The following is a 15,463-nucleotide window of genomic DNA, read 5'->3' as shown; positions in this document are numbered from 1 at the left end:
GCACGTGCCACGTACGAATAAGCATCACGTAGCGGGTTTGAAGTTAAGGTCACCGCGGTATGAGAGTCTTTATCACAAGGCGTCGACATCTGTTCCTGCTTTCTCTCTGAAAGCACCTCAGCTTCACGCAAAAATAACGACAGGCCCGACAAGATCATGCTGCCGTTTGACACAGGAAGGAACACAAGTGTCACCTTCATCTCTTTCACTTAACAGACAAGGGCAGGAAATGAAACGCATGCTATTTTCAGTTCGATTGAATTTTCAATTGCTCGGAAGCCGGCCGATTGCGAATTTCTGGAAGTCATTGAAAATCTGTCCAAGTCAGGGTTCACCCAATGCACCATTGTAAAGCCAACTATAAATAATCTAAAAAATACAACAAAACATTGATGACATTGCAGTGGATCATGAGAGCATTATTTACAGTTAAAATCACAAACATCTACATACAACACAAACTCATTTGATTGTTAAAATATGTGTAAATACTGAAAGATGGTTCATGTTATTTGTGTGCCAAATGAGTCCTCAGCATTTTATATTGGCTCATGTTGAAACATTGTTACTTTGTGCGCCTGAGCTATAATGTTTGCTGCCTGGTTTTCATGAGTAAGCAATGATCTTGGCCACTCTCTGGAAGAAGGATTAATGCTTTGTGTTTTGATGACTATTCTATAGCACCATCTTATTAATGCTGTGTTTCTCAGTTAGATATTTCTGGAGCGTTCACGTTTTGCACTGTTGCACATAACATGTTAGAATTATTCTGCTTGAGCAGCTGTAGAGTGAAGAGCTTGAGGCCTGACTCCCTATTTGTGGATGGGGCAGAGAATGGGGGAGTGGCGGGTAAAAGCTGAAGTCACCATGAGTCATTGGTTTAGTTAATGATGCAATTATTGTGCAGCACTTTCCAGCTCCTGATTACCCCCCCCCACACACACACACACACACATTTACCTTAGTGATATTATTTGACTGCGTTACATTTACATTTTCTAAAAGGTGCTTGATAATTTACAGGCACTTCGAATTTCATTAAACACAAGCATATATCATTGGTAACAAATTGTTAGGTTTGTCTGACTCTGGCACCTCACCTAATGTGGAGAATGAAGTATTGCTACAGATAATTGCACAGTTTATATCAACTATACATCATATTCTGTCAAATTGGTTTGCAACGGTTGAATGAACCTTTATTAGCTTATGTAAGTTAATCAATTGATTAAATCATTTTTCCCTTACTGTGGTTAAAAAGACAGCAGAAGTTGGGGGAGGATATGTGATCAGTACCTTTTTTTTGTGTATATTTGCATGCAAGATGATTCAAAATGTTTTGAGTGGATTTAAAAAAACAAGTGAAAGGTGGACTCCAGTGAAGTGAATGGCCGTATAGATTTTGTAGCCTATCTTGAGCTCTGCAACATGCCTATGAAGATATTTTATTGGTAGCTAAATTGGCATGTAAGCATGTATTATCACGTATTTTAATCACATTGTGAAAACCAGTCAGAAAACACATGTTGTTAGTTTGTTCACAATTATAACCTTGAACCTTGAAGCGCATGCTTTTTGGAGGTGGGAGGAAGCCGGAGAACCCGGAGAGAACCCACGCAGACACGGGGAGAGCATGCGAACTCCGCACAGAGCGGGACTCGAACTCGGGTCCGCCGTGTTGTGAGGCAGCAGCGCTAACCACTGTGCCACCGTGCCGCCCAAAAATCATATTATCGAATAAAAAAACCCCCCAAAACTATGGCATACCAATGGTGTTGTGTAAGTCAAAGTTAAAATATATTCTAGTCCAAATAAAACTTACAAGTAAACATTGAGTAATATTTTGTATGACTATATCTTCACATAGTGAATGCAAGTTTTCAGTTCTTGAATATCACATTTATACCTGCATAAAGTAGGATAGAAATACAGATAGTTAAGCTTGAACTGTTGACTTTAGTGTATTTTTGTAGGGAAACTGAACAGAAGATTTTGCCCTCAGAATGCACCAGAATGCAGGAAAACAACCCCACTTTCTAAAAAATTTCCCGGGGGCCCCCGATCCCCCATGCGAGGGGATATCCCCCCATGACCCCCTATGACAAGTGTGGTTTTACACTCCCCAACAATTGAAAACTTGCATTCACTATGTGAAGATACAGTCATACAAAATATTACTCCATCTTTACTTGTAAGTTTTACTTGGACTACAAAACATTTTAACTTTGACTTAGACACTTTGATTTTAATAAAATTGATTCTTGGTATTAGTCAATGTTTATTTGTAAGTTTTACTTGCTATTACAGCAAGCCGCTGTGTTTGACACAGAATGTGGCTTTTTATGGCTTACTCAATTCTTTCACACTGAGCCACAGTGGCTTAGTCATACTACCTCCTAGTGCAAGCCCAGACTTGGGTAACAAAACTTCACATTCGTCGTTGTTGCCGTGTAGTAAATGACCTCACACAATATGCGCACTGAATGACGACTCCGCCCCAACGTCGTTGCTACGGCAACCTGTCAGATCGGCTGAACAGAACCCCATCGCATTTGGTCACTTCCTAAAAACAGTGTGAACATTCATCCCTAAAAATCAGATATGGAAGGAAATCTGATATGCTTGAACGGGGCCTTACTGACAAGGAAACTGAGTCATGGAAAAGTATGAGTCGAAGTGGAAGAAGGACTAGATAGATGAGTAGAAGGGCCTCGGCAGTCGAGTCTGTAGCAGTATGACTATGGGCCGGGCAGAGCCAGCCCTAACTGTAAGCTTTAACAAATAGTAAGCCTACTATTAAACACTGACATTGTGTCTGTCCCGCTGACTTGAGGTGGGAGGTGATGAGGGGCCAGAGCTTTAACTCCCAGATGACTTTCTGAAATCTTGGGATCTACCAGTAGGTCTGCAATTTTGGACCGGAGAATTCTAGTGGGATGATAAAGCGCTAAAATATCATTCAGATATGGAGCCTGGCCATTTAGTGCTTTGTGAGTGAGCAGGAGAACTTGAAGCTCTATCCTGGGATTCATGGAAGCCAATGCAGAGAAGCTGAAAGAGGAGAAATATGGTCTCTTTCATGTTCCTGTCACCTCACGAGCCACGCTTGCTCCACTCTATTCGGACTCAGACTGTCTTGGGGTGACACTTCTGGAGTGTCACACCAATGCGAAGCTGTGATGTATTGTAATTGTCAGTACTTGTGCTGGGCTTGCGCTAGCCATTTGCCAATTCGCCATAGGTGAAGTAAAGACATTTTAACTTTGACTTAGACACTTTAATTTTAATAAATTAGATTCTTGGTATTAGTCAATGTTTACTTGTAAGTTTTACTTGCTATTACAGCAAGCCGCTGTCTTAGACACAGAATGTGGCTTTTTGTGGCTTACTCAATTCTTTTACGGCCTCCCCTTGGAAATTTTTTAGAAAGTGGGGTTGTTTTCGTGCATTCTGGTGCAGGTGTTGGCAGTAAAGAGTGGATTGATTGATTATGGAAAGGATGCTTACAGAATGTCAGGAACATCCTGCAGAAAAGACGATACTGCAGTGTCTGAATAACAAGTTGTTGATTTAATGGTAAAAATAAACATTATGAGGAGAGTAATGCCATTGATTGATACGATATATGAAGTATGAATATATTACAATGAGTAAAACTTGAAACTATGAACTCAAATGATAGGGTTACAAATCTACAGAGCTAAATCCTGACAAAAAACACCATGAATGAACAACTTAAATTGTTAACCTCAAACTAATAATGACACCAATGTCATTCATAAGTCAAGGTGTGAGTTCTACATTGATTCATGTGATTAAGGTCCAACTATTGTGGGTCTATTGCTTTTGGGTGCAATGACATAATGGCAAAACAGAGCTACCTTGTCAGAGGTTTGCAGTGAGGGCTGTTGAATAATGTGACATTCATCCACCACATGGAAAATGTTGGATTTTCATGTATAATTTATAATGCCACCTAATTAAATCATTTTTCATTGATAGGTTGCTTAGTAACTTACAAGCGCAAAGCTCAACAAAAAAAGCTAGTCACGTTATTTTGAACAACTTATCGGATAATGAAAATGATTGCTTGATTTTCCAGACCAATGTGAATTCACTTATCCAGGTTCTACAGTTGATTCTTACTATTGTGCCCTGATTGACTAGGGAGGAATAAGAAATAAGCCAAACTGAGTTATGCAGGGATACATTTCCCAACTGTTCTCATATGGAAATGCAGTATAGGTTTGTAGTGTTCTATCAATGACTGCATAACATGAATACTGTTGTCATGTGATGCTGCTCTTGGTTGGTCTAGTTGCTATCATCAGATTTCTTTCTTGTTCTCTCTGTCTCTGTCTTTCTCTCTTTCTCTCACTCTTTCTTTCACTTTCTCTCTCACTCTCTCTTTTTATAATTTGTGCGTTAGTTTTTGTTTTTTGTCAGTGACATCTATGGGCATATACAGTATATGATGTGTTGTATGGAGTAGACACAAAGTCTCAATTTTTTCACTGATTGTCATCCACTCTTGTTCAAATGCTTTGACAGAAACAACGCTGTCTTTATCATTACAATTTCTAGTCTTTTATTCTTGATATAATCTGTACATATGTCATCGTTGATTTTATAAACATAATACACAGACATAACAAACAAAACATCTGAAGTACAGTTGGTGGTGGGCATGCTTGTAGCAAACACTTGGGATATCCATACATTTGTTGTCATTCAATTGGCATTATTTGTTTCAACAATGACCATGGTGGTGGAAGCAGTGGTTAACTGTAATCTGTTGTGAAAAACTAGCTTTTTCACCCCATTCCTGTTATCTATATATTTTCAAGATTGATTTTGTAAAAAGGCAATTGATTCGCTGTGGTGACCCCTGAAGGGAAAAGCCGAAAGGAAAAGATGAAGTAGCAGATTGTGTAAAAATTGAATTTTAAACTTTGTTCCATCTTTTATGGAGCTGTCATTTACCATGCTGCATGGTCTACAGTGCACATTCGCACATCAACGCTCGTGACTCCACCTCATCGCGGATTTTTGGTCGGCAGTCACGTGATACTGTACGCGCATTCTATTGGCTAACAGCACTTGGAAGTGCACTCCGTTCCATCAGTCTCGGACTTTCGTGAGACACAAAAGTAATTTAAACAGTCGATAAAAGTGTGGAAAAAGGTAATACAGATAGGTAGTTTAATATCAGTATGGGAAGGGTTCATAAAAGTATAAATTACCGTAAATAATAAGATAAACAGATCGCGATCTCGATCACGGATTCCTTAATCGTGTTTCTCCTGGAACGCATTAACCGCAAAGAATGAGGACACACTATGTTGAGAAGCATGATCTACAGTATAATGTACATTGCATAGTAATAATGACCCTTCTTGTTTGTTGGCCTTTGTGTAGTTTGGAGGTATTTCTAGTTTTACGAAGGGGTTCTCCTAGTCCCTGCCACTGCAGTTCTTTAGTCCAGTCCTGCCAAACCCTCCCACCCCACCACCACCACCGCCACCACCACCACCATCATAAACATCAGAGTTACAGCTTGGCATAGCATGCTGTCTGCACAATGAATTCATGAATTTTATTAATACTAATAATGCAGATGTCATTTATTTGCTTTGATAAAGAGTAAAAATAGCCTGAAAAACAATCCAATATCATATATTAGAAATTGGACTTCATAAATATCCAGCATGTCTAGAACAAAAAAGTAATCATTTGGTGGAACCAACTGAGAAAGACGGCTAATACAAGTTAAACAAGGCAGTGACAGACTGCAACATCCCGCAACACCCCTGAATTCAAAATTTTACCCTGACCTACTTGCATAGGTTAAAGATCAAAGCTAATGCTCTGGCTTCTGTCACAGATCAAAGCACTAGCTTTGATTTACTGGCCTTCTCCTTCATCTTTCTATCTTATGTGGTTCCTGAGTGTACAAAAGTTGAAATTTGACCTTGACCTAGTTTTCTCAAGGTCAAGGTCATCTCATTTTGATCCTCTTTGCTGCCTGAGCAATGTGCTTTTTGTTTCATCTTTCTATCTGCAACGGTTGCGAAGATATTTGGTGGACATACTAACGGACGGACAGACGAACAAGAAAGACCTGAAGCGGTCAAACTGTTTTTGTTACTTTGTTATTTTATAGTTGAATTTGAATCAATTTCAAATTTTAGGAAAGAGTATTGTTTGGAAATTGAACTGGAATTGTTACTGTAGGTGTGGGACAAGATCCCACAACAGGCCATATCAGATACCTCACAATGCTTGGTGTCATGATTCAAGATGATTGAGCTGCAGAGCTATATTCTGGCTTGAAGCAGAACTTGGACATGTCGTGACTGACTTGATCTCAGAGAGAGGCCAGAGACAGTGGTGCGCAACAGTGAAGCTGTAGCTGTACCCTCCAGCACGAGGCAACACACAGACACAGACACATACACACATTGGGTGAAGAAAATAAGGTGATATTAATCTAAAAGAACCTCTTCTGAATTCTGACAACATATATAAACTAGAAAAACATTCTGTATATCAAAGAATATTTTTTTGAAGAGTGCTTAAAAATTAGGCAGCAAAAACAAGCAACACGGTAAACCAGGGCTGAACTCACAAGTGCATGGTGTGTGAATAGCAAGTGAAGGACTAGTAAAGCAAGATTTCATTCAGCTGGTGTTACAGAACAACAGAAACGTATGTTAACTTAGTGTGAAGGTGCTCAGATTTATCAGCTAATGCTCCTTATCATCCTCTGTCTTTGTTTGGTGGATGGTCATGATCTACCAAGGCTGGTCACAAGATCTCATTTGATTAATGCGCACAATTCATCCTAACTGTCTCTGTAAGATTCTTCCTTTCACCTTTTCTTTGCGATTGACTAAAATTAGTAAATGGTGAAACAGTATGTTAATGAAAGATAGCTGACTTTGCATAGAGATCTATAATCTGTGTGAACGTTATGTTTTTAGAAGGTGAACATTGTATTGTCTGATAGCAAAAGGAAATAATATCAAATATAATTTGATAGTTGCTTAGCACCACTTGATCCCTCTTACCACAGCATCTCCAAGAACCATGGGAAAATTTTGCTTATAAAACTATCCCGTCTCATTTTCATCAGTGCACTCTAGACTGCACAAGATATATGTTTTTCTATGTAAGTTATGCTCAATTCAGATAGTTCTTCTAAAAATACATGTGTTCTTCTTCAGGCGTCAATGCTTTTACAGTAAAGCATCTGCATGAATCAGTTATATGCTGACACAATACTTCTAAAAATGTCCTTGGATCAAGCTAGTCATAAACACATGATGGACTGTGTTGTATTTGACAGTGTCAGCCCTGAGGCCAGCTACCTGGTCAGCCGCCTGTTCAGTTTCATGGTGCCCAGAGCAAACTACACTGAAGAGCAGTTTGAGTAAATCTAGGATTTTGTGCATCCTCAGTCTCCTCCTGGCATTAGAAACATAATTGCTTCCTAGTAATTACATAAAAATGGAAAAATAAATGGAAGAAATTGGAATTAAATTGTCTTTCTTTCTTCCTGTCCCACCCACCTTTCATTTCATCTAATGTACTTTGTAAGATGAGGTACAGTCTTTCCCCGACCGTTGCACTGGATTACTAGCAGGCCAATGAGACCTCCCACTGGACCAACAGCAGGCCAAAGAAAAGTTTTTTCAATGCAGATGTCAGCTATTCATTCATTCAAAAATAAATATTTGTGTTTGAGAGCTTTTGCACTGTGTTCTAAAAAGTGAGTCCACATTCCTTTTGGTGTCCATGCCCGATGACAAGTCTGTCTTAAAAATTAAATTGTTTAACTGGAGGTTAGGAATGGTATAGTACTGTGCTCTTGTAATAACGTTTTAGCGTGACATACCACAACACAAGCCAGCATCCACCCAGCCATAGGGTGGTGACATTCAATTAAGATTAAGATAAGTAGTGAGCATTCACACACACAACCACTGGGAGCAACTTGGGGTCAAAGCCCAAACACACTTCAACATGTAGATTGGTTGGGAATGGAACAACCAATCTTCTAAGAAGTGTATGACTGCTTGAATTAAGTGACCCATCAACAGAGAATAGACCTGGCATTTAAACCAGTGTACTCAAAACTATGAGTTAAATGAGGTTTTTTTTTCAGAAAAGGACTAAATTACATATACGTCACTGGAAAAAGTTAAAAAAAAAACAAAAAATGTATTAAATCGTGGTTGTTAATCAGACCGTGCAGAGCGTTGAGACGACTCTGACTAGGTTATCTGCACAGGTTTCATCATTCCTGGCTGGCCTTGGTGTGTAATTGAGAAGCAGTTGTAGTTCTATTGACAATCTTCTTCATCTTTTTTCCTTCTTTTTTATTTTTATTCTTCTGCATTTTATGGCGTCCTAGGAGTAGCCTAGGATGCATTTGAGAAGTTGCCAATATTGAGGGTAGAAATAAAGATGAAGTTCTGTTGTTACTTTTGGACTGCCTGTCAGAGATAAAAAATATAAACTACTGAATGGCAGAGAGAGAAATAAGAGATATCACTGATCTTCATACCCGGAATATTATCACAAAAGTAACAACAGTCATAATAATATCAGTAATCGAAATAACAATAAATTACTGTACTTTGTGATGCTATGGTATCTTCTGAGAGGGTATTCATACTGTGAATATTTATACCATTGCAACCTTTGTCTGAAGTGTATTCTCAAAAGGACCTGCTGGTACATGGTTAGTAGATGGACCTTGAAACTGCTTTTCATGTTAAATAACTCCATGGAGTAAAATCCTCATCAATCCACTGCACAGTTAAACTGACAAGAGACACTGGTCTAACACTTGTGGTCCAAACATAAGTAATGAATTGTCATGCAACAGGCAGCTGATGTGCTGCTTCACTGAGGTTGGGATCTTTAGTGAAGTGTCTGTGATGGAGTGTCTGCTGTGAATCTCATATTTGGGATTTGGTACTCTAAGAAGAAGCCAAAAACCTGAGCTCATATCTCTGCTAGTATTAGCAAACTCTTTGAACTCATGTCCTTCAAGTGTTTAGAGCTGTTTTTCCTATCTCCTTCCAGTTAACCACAGCATAGTTACAACAGTTTGGCTCAACTAACAGAAGTTAATGTTACATTGTCTTTCTTTCAAGTATAGTGGCATCAGAATAATGTTTATGAGCATGAGTACACAAACTCAGTATGGTGCACTCCGAGAGTAGTCTTTATAAATGTGTTTACTCCATACCCTCAACATGGCATCTGAGGCAAATGCACAAGGCTGTGATTGTTTCCTTGTGAGGAAGCCTGCATAATGAGTGACAGGCCATGCCTTAGTTAGCTGTCTAAAATACGCTCAACAAAAATATAAACGCAACACTTTTGTTTTTGCTCCCATTTTTCAGATGGACTAAGATCTATAATTCATTCCAGATACACAATATTACCATTTCTCTCAAACATTGTTCACAAATCTGTCTAAATGTGTGATAGTAAGCACTTCTGCTTTGCTGAGATAATCCATCCCACCTCAATGGTGTGCCACATCAAGATGCTGATCTGACATCATGATTAGTGCACAGGTGTACCTTATACTGCCCACAATAGAAGGCGACCCCGAAATGTAGTTTTTGTTTTTTGTTTTGCTTTATTGGGGGTCTGGGGACTCAGAACCAGTCGGTATCTGGTGTGACCACCATTTGCTTCATGCAGTGCAACACATCTTCTTCGCATAGAGTTTATCAGATTGTCAATTGTGGCCTGTGGAATGTTGGTCCACTCCTCTTCAATGGCTGTGTGAAGTTGCTGGATATTAGTGGGAACTGGTACACGCTGTCATATACCCCGGTCAAGCACATCCCAAACCCAAACATGCTCAATGGGTGACATGTCCGGTGAGTATGCTGGCCATGCAAGAACTGGGACAATTTCAGCTTCCAAGAATTGTGTACAGATCCTTGCTACATGGGGCCGTGCATTATCTTGCTGAAACATGAGGTGATGTTCATGGATGTATGGCACAACAATGGGCCTCAGGATCTCATCACGGTATCTCTGCGCATTCAAAATGCCATCAATAAAATGCACCTGTGTTCTTCGTCCATAACACATTTAGACAGATTTGTGAACAATATTTAAGAGAAATTGTAATATTGTGTACTGTATCTGGAATGAATTGTAGATCTTTAAGTACATCTCATGGAAAATGGGAGCAAAAACAAAAGTGTTCCGTTTATATTTTTGTTGAGTGTATATATATAGTGCTACAACATCAGCAAAAAAGAAAAAAGAAGCATGAAAACAACTAGTTCTCATGCTAATGAGCACAGTTCTGCAGTAGACAGTATTTGATGGTGGTGATGGTCATTTCCCCAGGCTTTGGTGTTTCAGAGTTTACACTGTGATTTTAAAGGTGTTGTTTGCTCTGGTTCTCAGAGCTACAGCCATCACATTTGGAAGTTAGCTATTTATTGGATCATTTTATCATTAAAAAATAAAATAAAATTAACATACTAGCATCATGTTTGCTTTCCGCTAGCCCAACCTAACTATCTTTCATCTTTTACAGCTCGCTCTGATTCACTAAAAGCATGCTTACTCAAATGCTGACATTGCAAAGAGAGGTGGGTGTGTGTGTAGCGGAAAGAGGGAGGGGCATATCCTTTAATGCATCTGCTCTGCTGAGTGACTCTCCAAGCTCACACATTTATTCTCTTTTCTCTATGTTTCTTTCTTTCTGTTTGTCTCCCCCATCCCAACCCCTCTTCTGTCTGTCTTGTCTCACTTTTTTGTCTGTTAGTCTTTAATTCTGATGTCAGACACACATGCTCATCTCAGGCACACGGGATCTCACATTCACCCATATTCTATCATTTGTCTTCAGTCTCTGTTTTCCTTCTCAATCTCTTGGATTTTTCTGCTGGTCCACCATTACAGAATTACTGCATTCTGCATTTACTCCCTGGTTGTGTTCACTGCATCAGGAATAATCAGTCAACTGAGGTGGGTATTTTTAAAAGCCTCATCGTTAGTTCTGAGGGTGCATGTCTTTGGCATTTTTCTCTTTGTCTCCTTTTCATCTTTTTGTCTTTCTCTGCCTCATCTTTCTTTCTGCCTCTTGTCACAGGCTGGTTTTGCTTGCTTCTTTCTAGAGGGAAGCAATTGCCATATTATTTGTGTGCAGCAGCATTAACATTACAGTGTATTATGCTAGTGATGTAGCAGATCTCCCTCTCCACACCACTGAGTGTCTCGGGGCTGTCTTTGCACTTGGTAGAGGTGCTGTTGCATCGAAAACTCTCTTCATCTACTCTCATCTCTCTGTCTGTCAAGCTGTCCCATGCTTTGTCAATGCTGCAGGAATTCTGAAAAATCACCCTTAAATAAGTTGGGTGAAAGGAAATGATACTAAAAAATAAACATCTCCATCCATATACACATGTTTATGAAGGAGGTTTCTCTGCTTTTCACCTTACCTGCCCTGCTGCCATCGCTGCTGCATTTCGATCTGTTGCAGTCGCCCAGACAACAACACCCTGCTTTAACTGTTTGTATGTTGCTGAGAAGGTCTGACAGTAATTGACGTTATCTAATGTTACTTTATCATTTAAGTGTATTTGTGGGGCTTTTCTGCTTAGGTTGATTTTGTAGGAATCCATACCTGTGTGTGTGTGTGTGTGTGTGTGTGTGTGTGTGTGTGTGTGTGTGTGTATGCGTGTGTGCGTGTGTGCGCCATGCACTTTCTGTTTTACGTATCATGTTTTCTGCCCATGGGCTCTGGCCCAAGACAAAAGCACAGGGGAGGCAGACTGCAGGCATTCAGTTTGGTGCAATAAGCTGTTGAATGCTCTGTAATGAGCAGAAAAAAGACGGATTCATGTGCTGGCGTCTCCTTTCACTGGGCTTGTAAATCAGTTGTGAATCGATTGCACTGAATGAATAGATTTTACTGAAATGTCAATGCAGACTAAAAAAACAAGTTAGATTTATGTTGTGAATACTGATTTAACAAATCTATAAGGTTAAAATTCATGTGGTAGTGCAGGAGAAGTAATGAAATTTTACTTTATTTCATAAAGATTGAATGCACTGCCAAGACAAGCCCTCGAAAGCAAAATTTCAAAAGGAAAAACAAGACATCAGATTAATATGTGAAGGTCTGCTGTTATTCCTTAGTGTTCCTTACTTTCACTCCATGTTACCTATGTGAGAAACTAAACACACAGTTTCTCTCTGAATTTGCAGTTAAGCTGTTGATAGTTTTAAAATGAAAAACTGGATGGATGTTCTGAGCCCTGAGTTACTTTTCTAAGTAAGATAGGTTTCATCAGTTGATTCTTCTGGGGACTATGCATGTAGGCCATCATTAACATACAAATTAACTTAAACTATTGTAGTCAATATCATGTAGAGGACATACTGTCTGTACCTGCTGCACATTCGTTCCTGTTTAAGCAATTTCCATTCACTTAACCATTTTCTATACCTGCTTCTTCCTCTGTTATGGGGTGTTGAAGCCTATCCCAGCTGACTGGGGATGTGAGGCAGGGTACACTCCAGGCCTGATACCAGTGTACTGCGGAGCCACAACCACTCATGCAAACACTCACACCTACGGGCAGTTTGAAACCGACAATTTGCCTGAAATTCATGTTTTTGGAGGTGGCAGGAAGCCGGAGAACCTGAAGAGAACCCACGCAGACACGGGGAGAACATGCAAACTCCACACAGAGTGGGACTCGAACCCCGACCTGCCGTGTTGTGCAGCGACAGCGCTACCCACTGCGCCACCGTGCCGCCCAGAAAGGTTAACTTGAAACTTGAAAGGTTCTGAGGTTGAATTTGTGACTGAAGGCAGGGATTGGCTGATGTCTCTCTGTTTGACTGGTCACTTGGGGCCGTAGTAGCTCAGTCCACTAGGTCTTGCTGGGCTTTTACCAGAAGCTAGTATGACTAAGCCACTGTGGCTCAGTGTAAAAGAATTGAGTAAGTCACAAAAAGCCAAACTCTGTGTCCAAGACAGCGGCTTGCTATAATAGCAAGTAAAACTTACAAGTAAACATTGATAATATTTCGTAAGACTGTATCTTTGCATAGTCAATGCAAGTTTTCAATTGTGGGGTGGTGTAAAACCACACCTGTCGTGGAGTGTGTGTGGGGGGCCTCCCCCGGGAAATTTTTTAGAAAGTGGGGTTGTTTTCCTACATTCTGGTGCATTCTGAGGGCAAAATTTTTTGTTCAGTTTACTTACAAAAATACACTAAAGTCAACAGTTCAAGCTTAACTATCTTTATTTTTATCCTACTTTATTCAGGTATAAATGTGAGATTCAACAATTGAAAACTTGCATTCACTATGTGAAGATACAGACATACAAAATATTACTCAATGTTTACTTGTAAGTTTTACTTGGACTAGAAGACATTTTAACTTTGACTTAGACTCTTTGATTTTAATAAATTTGATTCCTGGTGTTACTCAATGTTTACTTGTTAAGTTTTACTTGCTATTATAGCAAGCGAGGTGAATACACATTTACATGTATTGCTGGTTATTCCTGCCGGTCGTAGGGATCAACAGTCTAAGACTAAAAAAACGTATTGATAATATCTTTCATTTACCTTCTGAACGGTCTGTCAACACTCTTACCCCCTCTCAGCATTCACCATTTGCTGAATAATTAGTATTTTTAAACAAATTCTACTGTATGACACTGGATTCTTAATTTATTTAGATCGATCATCCTCGCCTTGTCGTACACCAATTCACGGGTTTAGCTTGTAAAAAAGAATCTTTGTTTTTCATTGGACGAGAGGAGGTTATGACCCGAGTGCATATTTAACGATCGGGAGCGTTTGGGTCACTTCGGCTATTTTCGTCGGCATGCGGAAATAGCTGCGCTAGCGGAAATAGCGGCGCTAGCGGAAATAGCGGCGCTAGCGATTCGACAATTGAAAACTTGCATTCACTATTTGAGATATAGTTATACAAAATATTACTCAATGTTTACTTGAAAGTTTTACTTGGACTAGAAGACATTTTAACTTTGACAACCACCAACACCATTGGTATGCCATAGTTTAGTTTACTGGGCTTGCACTAGGAGCTAGTATGACTAAGCCACTGTGGCTCAGTGTAAAATAATTGAGCAAGTCACAAAAAGCCACACTCTGTGTCCAAGATAGTGGCGCACGGGTGGACGACCAACGCTCGTCGTGGGGTGGTCAGGGGGGCCTCCCCTGGGAAATTTTTTTTGAAAATGGGGTTGTTTTTCTGCATTCTGAGGGCAAAATCTTCGATTGAAATTTTTTCTTAACTGACTGATCATTGAGTTTGATGAATGCCATTAAAACTGGTGCATTTGTCATTCCCTTGTAAGTTTTTAATTTATCAAGGTGTATTGCTTTCTGAAGAGGCTTAAAGCAGTAAAATCTTTGAGATCTGAAATCTTTGACATCTTTGACATCTGTTCAGTTTACCTACAAAAATACACTAAAGTCAACAGTTCAAGCTGAACTATCTTTATTTCTGTCCTACTTTATGCAGATATGAATGTGAGATTCAACAACTGAAAACTTCCATTCACTATGTGAAGATACAGTCATACAAAATATTACTCAATGTCTACTTGTAAGTTTTACTTAGACTAGAAGACATTTCAACTTTGACCACCATCAACACCATTGGTATGCCATAGTTTATTTTATTTTTTTTAAATTCAGTAACACGATTTTTCATTTCAATTTAAAAAGGCATGAAAAATAGCAAGCGAGGTGAATACACATTTACATGCATCGCTGGTTATTCCTGCCGGTCATAGGGATCAAAAGTCTAAGACTACAAACAAGTATTGATAATATCTTTCATTTACATTCTGATCGGTTTGTCACCACTCTTCCCCCCTCTCAGCATTCACCATTTGTTTATTAATGAGGACTTCAACACAAACTCTACTATAAAACACTGGATTCTTTTGATCGATCGTCCTCACCTTGTCGTACACCAATTTGCGGGTTCAGCTTGTGAAAAAACAATATTTTTGTTTTTCATTGGACGAGAGGAGGTCATGACCCGAGGGCATATTTAATGATCGGAAGCGTTCGGGTCACTTCGGCTATTTCCGTCGGCATCCTTCGGCTATTTCCGTCGCAATGCTTTGGCTATTTCTGTTGGCTATTTCCGTCGGCATGCTTCGGCTATTTCCGTTGGCTATTTCCGTCGGCATGCTTCGGCTATTTCCGTTGGCTATTTCCGTCGGGATGCGCCGACGGAAATAGCGGTGCTAGCGAGAGAAAAAGTTTGTTATCGCTCGGGGATTTTCGTGAGTCCAAAAAATTTATAAGTTTTAGCCTTTTTTTCCTAAAAATAAGAACACCACTGTGGCTACACAGGCTAAAAACCTTATAGCCAATCTGGAATTTACACGCCTATGGTGACTTGGCGGATGGCTAGC

General features: G+C 39.6%; 1 protein-coding gene across 2 annotated transcripts in view; it reads left to right on the top strand.

Annotated features, from left to right (window-relative positions):
- The window catches only part of kcnab2a (potassium voltage-gated channel subfamily A regulatory beta subunit 2a), an 88,064-nt gene that overhangs the window by 784 nt on the left and 71,817 nt on the right, over nt 1–15,463 (top strand). The gene's annotated exons all lie outside the window — the stretch shown is intronic.

This window comes from Antennarius striatus, chromosome 5, assembly GCF_040054535.1.
Source record: "Antennarius striatus isolate MH-2024 chromosome 5, ASM4005453v1, whole genome shotgun sequence".
Lineage (NCBI taxonomy): Eukaryota > Metazoa > Chordata > Actinopteri > Lophiiformes > Antennariidae > Antennarius > Antennarius striatus.
This window is presented reverse-complemented; position numbering and strand designations above follow the sequence as displayed.